Source organism: Papaver somniferum, chromosome 4 (assembly GCF_003573695.1).
Source record: "Papaver somniferum cultivar HN1 chromosome 4, ASM357369v1, whole genome shotgun sequence".
Taxonomy (NCBI): Eukaryota; Viridiplantae; Streptophyta; class Magnoliopsida; order Ranunculales; family Papaveraceae; genus Papaver; species Papaver somniferum.
The window spans coordinates 137978599-137988814 of NC_039361.1; positions in this window are offsets into that span (position 1 = coordinate 137978599).

The following is a 10216-nucleotide window of genomic DNA, read 5'->3' on the forward strand; positions in this document are numbered from 1 at the left end:
GTGATTTCATTGGAAAGACAAAATTACATCAAAGAAAAAGGCCCTTTGTGTTGCTCAAAGGATGTGTCAACAAACTAGTTTGTACAGTCCTTATTAGTTCTTGCTCGGAGTCGGAAGTATAAGTTTGAAGAGTGATTCTACTGACGGGAGTTAATCTCATGAAAGGAATAATGGTATGCTTATCTAGTGAATGGAAGGTTATAGACGATTTTATACCATAAGAAGATAAACTCTTGCCTGCGAAGTTTGGATCCTAGGAAGTAAGAACACATGTTACTGTCATAAAATATAACACTTCAATAATATGCTTATTTTAGGATTTAATAATTAAGTGATTAGTGTGTCAAAAATAAAAGCCGCACGTCCTTGTAATCTCAGTACCCACAGACTTTGACATGGTATTTCCTGGTTTTTGTAGGCCGTCACATATGATCAAATAAACAACACGATAATGTCTAATGGTAGCTAGCCTCCGAGCTCGGTTTCCACAGAAACAGTGCAGGTGCCGGATGCCTCAGTTTGTTTGTTAACTAACGAACTAATGCTAATAAACATCGATGGAAATCAAAGTTGCCAGGTATATATCCCTGTTTTTCAGGAAGGAATAAAGTTTCTGTTGTGCATTTGAGTCACACATTTTCTAAAATTTGATATAACTGCATTGATTGGATATCAAATAATGATGTTGGTTTTGATCAAACATTAATTAAGAAAGTATTAGTAAACAATATACTAGCTTAGTAAAACAACTGAGGTGTTTCTGTTCGAGATGTAGAGAGTGGTGGTGTCTCTGCAACTAGAAAAACATCATGTTACCTCCCACCTTTGTAACTGTTTATTGTCTCCTCTTCCTCCTATTAATAATAACTGTCAAAAACTCAAAAACTACAAATTATAGAACCCCCTCTCACTCTAAGCCTTCTCTCTCTGTCTCTCTCCCACTCTAACTTGCCACTGAGTCACTGACCTATCTGTAACTAAGTATAGATATATATAGTTAGATTAGAATAACAAGAAGGGTTGTCTTTTGAGGGGATCAAGTAATAACAGTAAACATGCAGTCCAAATGGGAAAAAGTTCTGCATTTCTCTCATTCCTCTGCCCCTTTCTTCTCTGCTCAAAAGCTGATAAAAACTCAAGTATTCTCTCTCACTCTCTAGCTAAGGCATACTAATATCACTAATGGTTTGTTTTTAGGGGATCTATGTAGTGTATGGGAAAGTGAACATATGTGTGTTAATTGAAAACTTTAGGCGTACTTTTCTAATACATTACATTAAACATGGATCTTTTTTCTTTCTTGGTTACAGCAATAAAAACCTTAAGAAAAAAATGAATTAACGTTGATGATGGCGAGTTGGGTTTGGTGGTGTGGTAGTGTTTATGTTATCATGTATCGTGTTGATTGGCACATAGGTTTTGCATGGGCATGGGTACAGGGATAAGGCATTAATCGACTTATAGTATTATGAAGCTTAGAATCAAAGCATGAAAAATAATCTATAAGCAAAAGTGAATATTCATTTGGTGGGTTTAGAAGAAAAGATAGTGATATCTTTCTACTACCAAATTGTCACCTTCTAGACTTCCTCATGTCTACTTCTTAATCATCATTAGGTTCTTACTCCTTGTGATATACCTTGCTTGGTAGGTCATTCTCTCCCTGTCTCTAGCTAACATCTACTTGCTGCATATCCCGACCCACAAACCTATTACATATGCATTATGTACGGGTGGTCATAAGCAATAGCCCTGATCTAGTGACAAGACTAAACATTTTCTTAATTTTTGCTACTTCAGCATAATAAACCCAACTGGTCGCCATGTGAAAATACTACACCATTAAAAAAAAAATTAAAGAGAGAGATGGAAGAGAAGCACGGGCTAGGGTTTTCTTTGGGAGCATGCACTGCATGGCAGGGACCCTAGTATTATTATTATTATACGTGTGTTTATATGTGTGTGTTGCTTGTCTAGACTAGAGAGAGGATGCATGAGGGTTTGAGAATTTAAGAGGGTAAATCTATCTATGTGATTATCGGGTATCTCGGTTAGTCTTTTAGGATGTATTTAGGGTTTGTTGCACCCTATATTAGTTCGTGTCCCAATTAATGTTTGAGAGAGAGAGGCCCGCTCCAAGATATTCTTTCTTTTCCGCACAAATACAACCAAGTGGGTTTCTTTCCCCACCACCACCATATTCTTCTTCTTGAAAGCATAATAAAACAAATCTAAAGAGTGCATGAGAGAGATGGCATTGCGTGTATATATATCTTCAACCGTCATGGTATCATCATCAAAGCATCATCATCATCCTCGCTACTACCCCGTCCTCAATTACTACTAAAAATGAACTGTTCAAGTGGGCCTAACTATCGTAAACATGAGAAAAAATTGTTTACTGAACGGATTGATTTTCGACTGATTTGGGTACATGATACTTTAATGGCCTTTTGGACATGAAGTTATCAAAACGATCTACAGTTTTCCCAAGTTAACCTGGTAAAAAATACAATGTCGACGTATAAACAAAGGAATAGCCTCTAAAATTCACCACTTCATGCATGTTCATGGTTAATCTAATCTGGCTCATTCAGATTCCCAAATCAACGCATTATATATATATATATATATATATATATATATATATGAATATATTTATAGCCCAGACAGATTATGCGAATGCAAAGTTAGGATTGAAACCAGACATGAAAATGGGTAAGTGGGTGGGGGGCCTATAGCTAGCTAGTTCTTTATGCACACTTTATAGTGAGTGAAAGTTTGATGTTGAAGGAAATGTAAATGTCTTTTTGTAGTAACTGTTTGCATGGGACTCTCTATCTATACATCTGTTACTACTTACCAGTAGTAGTACTAGAAAGTAAGGCAGCATATCTAATAGATATTGGCTAGCTACCTAGTGGATGCAGTGGTAAATGATCAATGCAAGTGATATCATTCCAAGGTTTTGTATAAAAAGGTGGCCAACTTTCTCACAGTCCACTTCCATGCCTACGGCTTATATATGGTGTTGTAAAGTGGCACGGCACTGCACATTTCGGAGTGGGTCAAGTGAACTGTGTATTGTATTGTGGTGTTAATATTTATTTGTTTTGCAAAATCTTGATACAACGCAGCATGCGGCACAACGTAGAAATACTTATATGTTGCCCTGTGACTGTTGGATTAACTTCAACATTGAGGCTAAGATAGTCTCTAACATGTTTGGTTAGAATAAGGAAAGCCTAGCATGTATTTCTAAAGGGAATTAGGTTCCAACTAGTTCTAAGAATAGGAAATACATGTAGTAAAGAACAAGATTAGGAAATTGATGTAATCCTAAGGGAATTAGAAGTCATCTAGTTCTAAGAAAAGGAAAGACATATAATAAGGTAATAGGACTAGGAAAAGGAATTCATAGTTCCATATATATATGATCACCAAAGTTGTGGTTGATCATATGAGCAAGATTAGAACTTGTGTTTAGTTTTGAGAGATTTTCTAAACATCAATAAAGAGAGTTGTCTTTATATAAGCTAAGTTTCATCTTGCAGTTGCCATTAATTGGTATCAGAGTGTGTTTCTGAGCCATGGAAAACGAAACCACCATTGTGGGTGCAAAACAGTTCACGCCACCATCAATACAAGTTCCAATCCTCAACGCCACAAACTACACAGTATGGGCCATGAGAATGAAGGTACTGATGAAAATATACAAAGTTTGGGAAACAATTGATCCTGGTACATTGGACCCAGAAAAAAACAATGTTGCCATTGGATTACTCTTTCAAGCAATACCATAATGTCTTGTTCTACAAGTTGGTGAACATGAAACTTCAAAGAAAATTTGGGATACAATAAAGGCACGTAATCTCGGAGCTGATCGAGTTAAAGAAGCCCGTCTGCAAACCTTAATGTCTGAATTTGAAAGAGTGAAGATGAAAGACACTGATACTATTGATAGCTTTGCAGGAAAGATATCAGAGATAGCCTCAAAAGTTGCGTCACTTGGACAATCCATTGATGAAGATAAACTGGTAAAGAAGTTTCTCAATAGTTTACCAAGATCCAAGTATATTCATATCATAGCTTCTCTCGAACAAGTCTTAGATTTAAAGAAGACTAGCTATGAAGATATAATTGGAAGATTGAAAGCATATGAAGAGAGAATCCTTGACGAAGAAAACAATGGAGAAACTCAAGGAAAACTCTTGTACACAAACTCTTACCAACAAAACTCTGCGACAAGAGGAAGAGGTCGTGGAAGAGGTGGTAGAGTAAACAGAGGTCGAGGAAGGGGAGGAAGGTTTAACTCACAAAATAGAACAACAAGTCAGAATGATCAAAACCAAGGGAAAGAAAAGAAGGATAGATCAAACATTATTTGTTACAGATGTGATAAACCAGGACACTTCTCCTCTGTATGCCCTGAAAGAATACAAAAGAAACAAGTGGCAAATAAGAACGAGACAAGGGAAGCCGATACTGCTCTTTTCATGCACGAAGTGGTATTCTTAAACGAAGAGAAATTAATACCAAAGAACTATGAAACAAAGGATGGTGAAGAAGGAGTACGGTATTTAGATAATGGAGACAGCAATCACATGACTGGTAAGAGACACTACTTTTCTGAACTCAATGAGAAAATAAAAGGACAAGTGAAGTTTGGGGATGGATCTTCTGTAGAAATTGAAGGGAAAGGATCAATTCTATTTCAGAGCAAGACCGGAGAACAGAAGCTTGTCACAAACATCTACTTCATCCCAAACTTACAAAGCAACATTCTAAGTTTAGGACAAGCTACAGAAGTTGGATGTGATGTTAGAATGCGACAAGATTATCTAACAGTTCATGACCCAAGTGGAAGACTTTTAGTTAGAGTCTCACGCTCACAGAATATATTCTACAAGATAAGTCTCATGATTGGAAGGCCATTGTGTCTGAATATGAGACTGGAAGATCAGACATGGAAGTGGCACGCAAGGTTAGGACACATAAGTTTCAGAACCTTAAAAACTATGTCTCAGAACAAGATGGTTCGAGGGCTACCACAAAAAACGGAGTGGTGGAGAGGAGAAACAGGACTCTAATGGAGATGACAAGAAGTTCTTTAAAGGCTATGCAGGTACCTAATTATCTATGGGGAGAAGCTGTACGACACTCCACATACCTAATAAACAGGATACCTACGAAAGCTCTGAAAGACATGACTCCATATGAAAGTTTGCGAAAGAGAAAACCAAACATAGATCATTTAAGAGTGTTTGGTTGCAAAGCATACGCAAAAGTTGATTCTGCAACTCTTAAGAAACTGGATGATCGATCTCAGACTCTTGTGCATCTAGGAATTGAGCCTGGATCCAAAGCTTACAGATTATTCAATCCAACAACGAAAAGAGTAATAGTGAGTCGAGATGTGGTATTCGATGAAAAAGCAAACTGGAACTGGAAAGAAACTAATGATGGACCAAGTAGGGATCCAGGAATGTTTCACATGAGATGGGGTCAAGTAATTGATGAAGGCGAAGGACCCATAATCATCAATACCAATGGAAACAATGATGTTAATCAAGAAGAAGAAGAGAATAATGAAAACACTGAGAATAACGAAGAGTAGAAGAAGAAGAAGAAGAGAAGAAGAAGAAGAAGAAGAAGAAGAAGAAGAAGAGATCGATGAAATAACTCAACCCATTCCACTGCGAAAATCAACAAGACAGATACAAAAGCCACAGTATCTGGAGGATTATGTTCTTCAAGCTGCAGAAGAATGTGAGATTACTACTTTCTGTTAATGATGAACCAAGGAATTTTCAGGAAGCAAAGGTCTCGACTAAATGGACACAAGCATGTAGAGAAGAAATTATTTCAATCAACAGAAACAAGACTTGGTTTCTAGTTGATAAGCCAGGTGGGGTAAAAGTGATTGGCCTCAAGTGGATCTTCAAGGTTAAAAGAAATGCTGATGGAACTATTAACAAATATAAGGCAAGACTTGTAGCTAAGGGATACGTTCAAGAATCAGGCATAGACTTTGATGAAGTCTTCGCACCAGTTGCTAGACTAGAGACAATTCGTCTCTTAATAGCAGAAGCTGCATCAAACTCATGGGAAATTCACCACTTAGACGTTAAGACAACATTCTTACATGGTGAATTGCGAGAAGATGTGTATGTTGAACAACCAGAAGGTTTTGAAGTAAAAGGACAAGAGCATAAGGTTTATAAGTTATCAAAAGATCTATATGGTCTAAGACAAGCTCCTCGAGCCTGGAATACAAAGTTAGATCAAATCTTAAAGGGAATGAGATTCATAAAGTGTTCTAAAGAGCAAGACTTGAAACTTGTAATCCAACTAAGATACCAATGGAGTTTGGACTTAAAGTTTCAAAGGCACGAGAAGAAGCAGAGATTGATTCAACGAGTTATAGAAGAAATGTTGGATGCCTAAGATACTTATTACACACAAGACCATACTTGGCTTTCTCAGTGGGAGTAGCTAGTCGTTATATGCAAAGTCCACGCAAATCTCATGGTGACATCATGAAGCAAATATTAAGATACCTAAAAGGAACAATCACGTATGGATTGAAGTATGGTCGAGGAGGATCAAAAGGAATTGTTGGGTATAGTGACAGCAGTCATAATATTGACCAAGATGATGGAAAAGGTACAACTGGTCATATATTTTATCTAGGTGAAGCACATATTACATGGTGTTCACAGAAGCAAGACACTGTAGCCCTCTCATCCTGTGAAGCTGAGTTTATGGCCGCAACAGAAGCAGCTAAACAATCAATATGGCTTCAAGAACTGTTGGGTGAAATCAAAGGAAGAGAACCTGGAAAAGTTCTCATCAAGATTGATAATAAGTCTGCAATTGCACTCACTAAAAATCCAGTGTTTCATGGGAAGACGAAACACATTCATAAAAGGTATCATTTCATACGAGAATGCATCGAGAAGGAGGTCATTAACGTAAAACACATACCTGGAACTGAGCAGAAATCAGATATATTGACAAAGGCATTAGCTTGGATCAAGTTTGAAGAAATGAGAAAACTGATTGGTGTACAAGACATGTCACAAGTGCAGTTGAAGCTTAAGGGGGAGAATGTTGGATTAACTTCAACATTGAGGCTAAGATAGTCTCTAACATGTTTGGTTAGAATAAGGAAAGCCTAGCATGTATTCCTAAAGGGAATTAGGTTCCAACTAGTTCTAAGAATAGGAAATACATGTAGTAAAGGACAAGATTAGGAAATTGATTTAATCCTAAGGGAATTAGAAGTCATCTAGTTCTAAGAAAAGGAAAGACATGTAATAAGGTAATAGGACTAGGAAAAGGAATTCATAGTTCCATATATATATGATCACTAAAGTTGTGGTTGATCATATGAGCAAGATTAGAGCTTGTGTTTAGTTTTGAGAGATTTTCTAAACATCAATAAAGAGAGTTGTCTTTATATAAGTTAAGTTTCATCTTGCAGTTGCCATTAGTGACAACATACTCATATCCACAGAGTAATTTATAAAGTTTTTAAGAATCTTATTAAAAACTATTACTTATACTATATCATCGGTCGTTCTTTTTCATTTTTCACTTTTCATAATTTTGTGTATTACTTGATGAATTTAGATAGCGATGGTAAAAACAATTGGTAAACTGTAGAAGACAATGTATGGTCACTCAATGGCTATGATGAAGACATTTTTTGAGAAGTGCACATGGATTATGAGCGTGCTTTCGACATGCTTTACAAATTCTATGTTGTTCTCAGTGACAGAGCCAACCTAGAGCAAGGATACGCAGTTGCCTGCTCTGCTGGATTGGCTCATAGTTCTTCTTTTTTTGCCTACCCTAAAAAGGTATGTGTGTACGTATTTCATCATCAAACACGTGTATGTGAGAAGACACGTGGAGAGCATGCGGACCAAGTCATCAAAACATGATGACACACGCCCACAGCCAAGAAGTCCATCCCGTCGACGTCGGATCTTCGCCCGAACAAATCCAAGGGCAGAAGTTAAAGGATGTACCAAAAGCACGGTGTATTGCGGAGCACCAAATAACTCCCGAAGAATTGCTTTATCTCATCCCAAAAGAAGCCAAGATCAACGGTGAAGAGAAGGTTGACTGACATGGACGTGACAGGGACAGAAGACACTTGTCTGACACGAGCATGCGTCTCAACTACCCGCATTAAACACTCTGAGCAGTGTACGTATCGATCAACCCGTGGAACGAACGAGGATGACTCTGCGTGATCAAGCAATGAACGAAGACCTCTGCGTGATAGACACAAAGCACAAGAAGATAAGGTTCCAACGGCTCTCAGAAACGGGTCCCACACTCTAACCCTATAAATACCCCCTGTCCACCAAGAGAGAGGGGATCGAAAAAGAGAGGGAGGTTTAGAGAGAAGTCGAGAGAGAAGAATTCTTAGTGTAAGTTTACCTTTTAAAATTCGCAGACCTATGTAAACTCCAAAGTCATTCGACTACCTCTGTAATCATCAAATGCATAGTGAAAACGACAACCCCGTGGATGTAGGCCTTAGTGCTGAACCACGTAAATCCCAGTCTTATTTATATTTCAGCACTTTACATCCAGTTCATACTCCACGAGTATTACTTTTACACTTCGTTTTCTTTATCTTCCTCTATGTGAACCCCTCTGGTGATGATATTAGACGAGGCAATAAAAAACCCTAAGGTTTTGAGCCAAGGAATCAATACAATCGTCTCATCAGTGCGCGCATGTGTATAGAATGCGAACATTGTTTGTGAACGTATAAATGCCTTCGTGATTTACGTGTTCACAAGGTAAGAGTAATATTTTTGCCTACCCTTTGCTAGTTTCCTAGCTCCGCCCCCGATCGCGCTCTCTATTTCGTGGAATTGTACTACACAATGCGTGTTGTGCTCCGGATTAAATGTATTACTTAGCTTGACATGGCACACAACACGTATCGTGCCGTACTTCGTCAACCGCCAAATAATCCTCCAAGTGACGCTTTAAACCTCTAGCAACATTTTATTATCTCCTTTTCGGTTTTCAGTTATAAACATACGCCCATTCCATGCACATCTATATCTCCTATTTAGGGTGTGCAAGGAGAAGGTTATACGGTGCAATCTCTCGCTTTATCTTTTACATGTACTACGGTGGAGTAGTTTTGTATGTTTTACATGTAACTGTACTGTACAACTCTCTTAACGCAAATTGTCAAGTAATTTAATTCACGATCTCATATACGTGTAACTACTAGCTTTTCTTCTACTAGCTAGGAAAAGATTCTTCAATTTTATATTTATTTTCAGATAAAGTGTTTTACATAGTATATATGTTTAAGATTTGTGATGCCCATGAAACAACATTCTCTTTTTCGTTCTTTTTTATACATCTTTTACCATTTTAAGTCGACCTGTATTCCATGTGCATAAAGTAACCCTAAATATGGAGACCCACTGCAAACACTATAGATTACATTATTATATGTCATTTTTGTTCTCCATCTGTTTGTTGAATGCTTGTATATTTCACTAATTATAAGTAGAAGAGTACAGGCACGCCCGGCTTCTATTCAGAGCAAATGCATAAACACGAAGAAAGGCATGCAGCATCTACCAGTACGACATACGCTCTCTCTCTCTCCTTTTGCATGTCAGCACCACCTCCTAAATATTCCCCTGATCCATTTCATTTTCAGTTCCACATGTATTGATATCACTATTAACTACTGCATTGCATTAATATTTACCTTAATATCTCTGTGGAGTCGTCGACAAGTCCAGGGTGCTGGATAACGGTTGATTTGTAGCATTATAGACAGCGTCATGTTGTATATTGATAACTTGGGCTTCTACTGTTAACAAGAGTGTTCGGCATTCTGTCCCTTACAAATGGTTTTCACACAGCTATATCAATACTCTTTTTGGTATATATTAATTTTACATGAACCCTAAGGACTTTTCCTTTATATAAGTATAATTATTGATCATTTCGGTGTCTTCTTTTATGTAATAATTTAGCATCATTGCTCTTTAGAGAGTACATTGCAATTACGCTTGAATTGACTTGTTAAATATCATCATTTGTAATTGTCTCTTTTTACTCACTTTTTCTCTTTATATTTATTTGTCTTCTTATAATGTGTGAAATTGTGATTTCAACAAAGAAATTCACACAATGATAGTTGAGATAGACTTATTAAGAG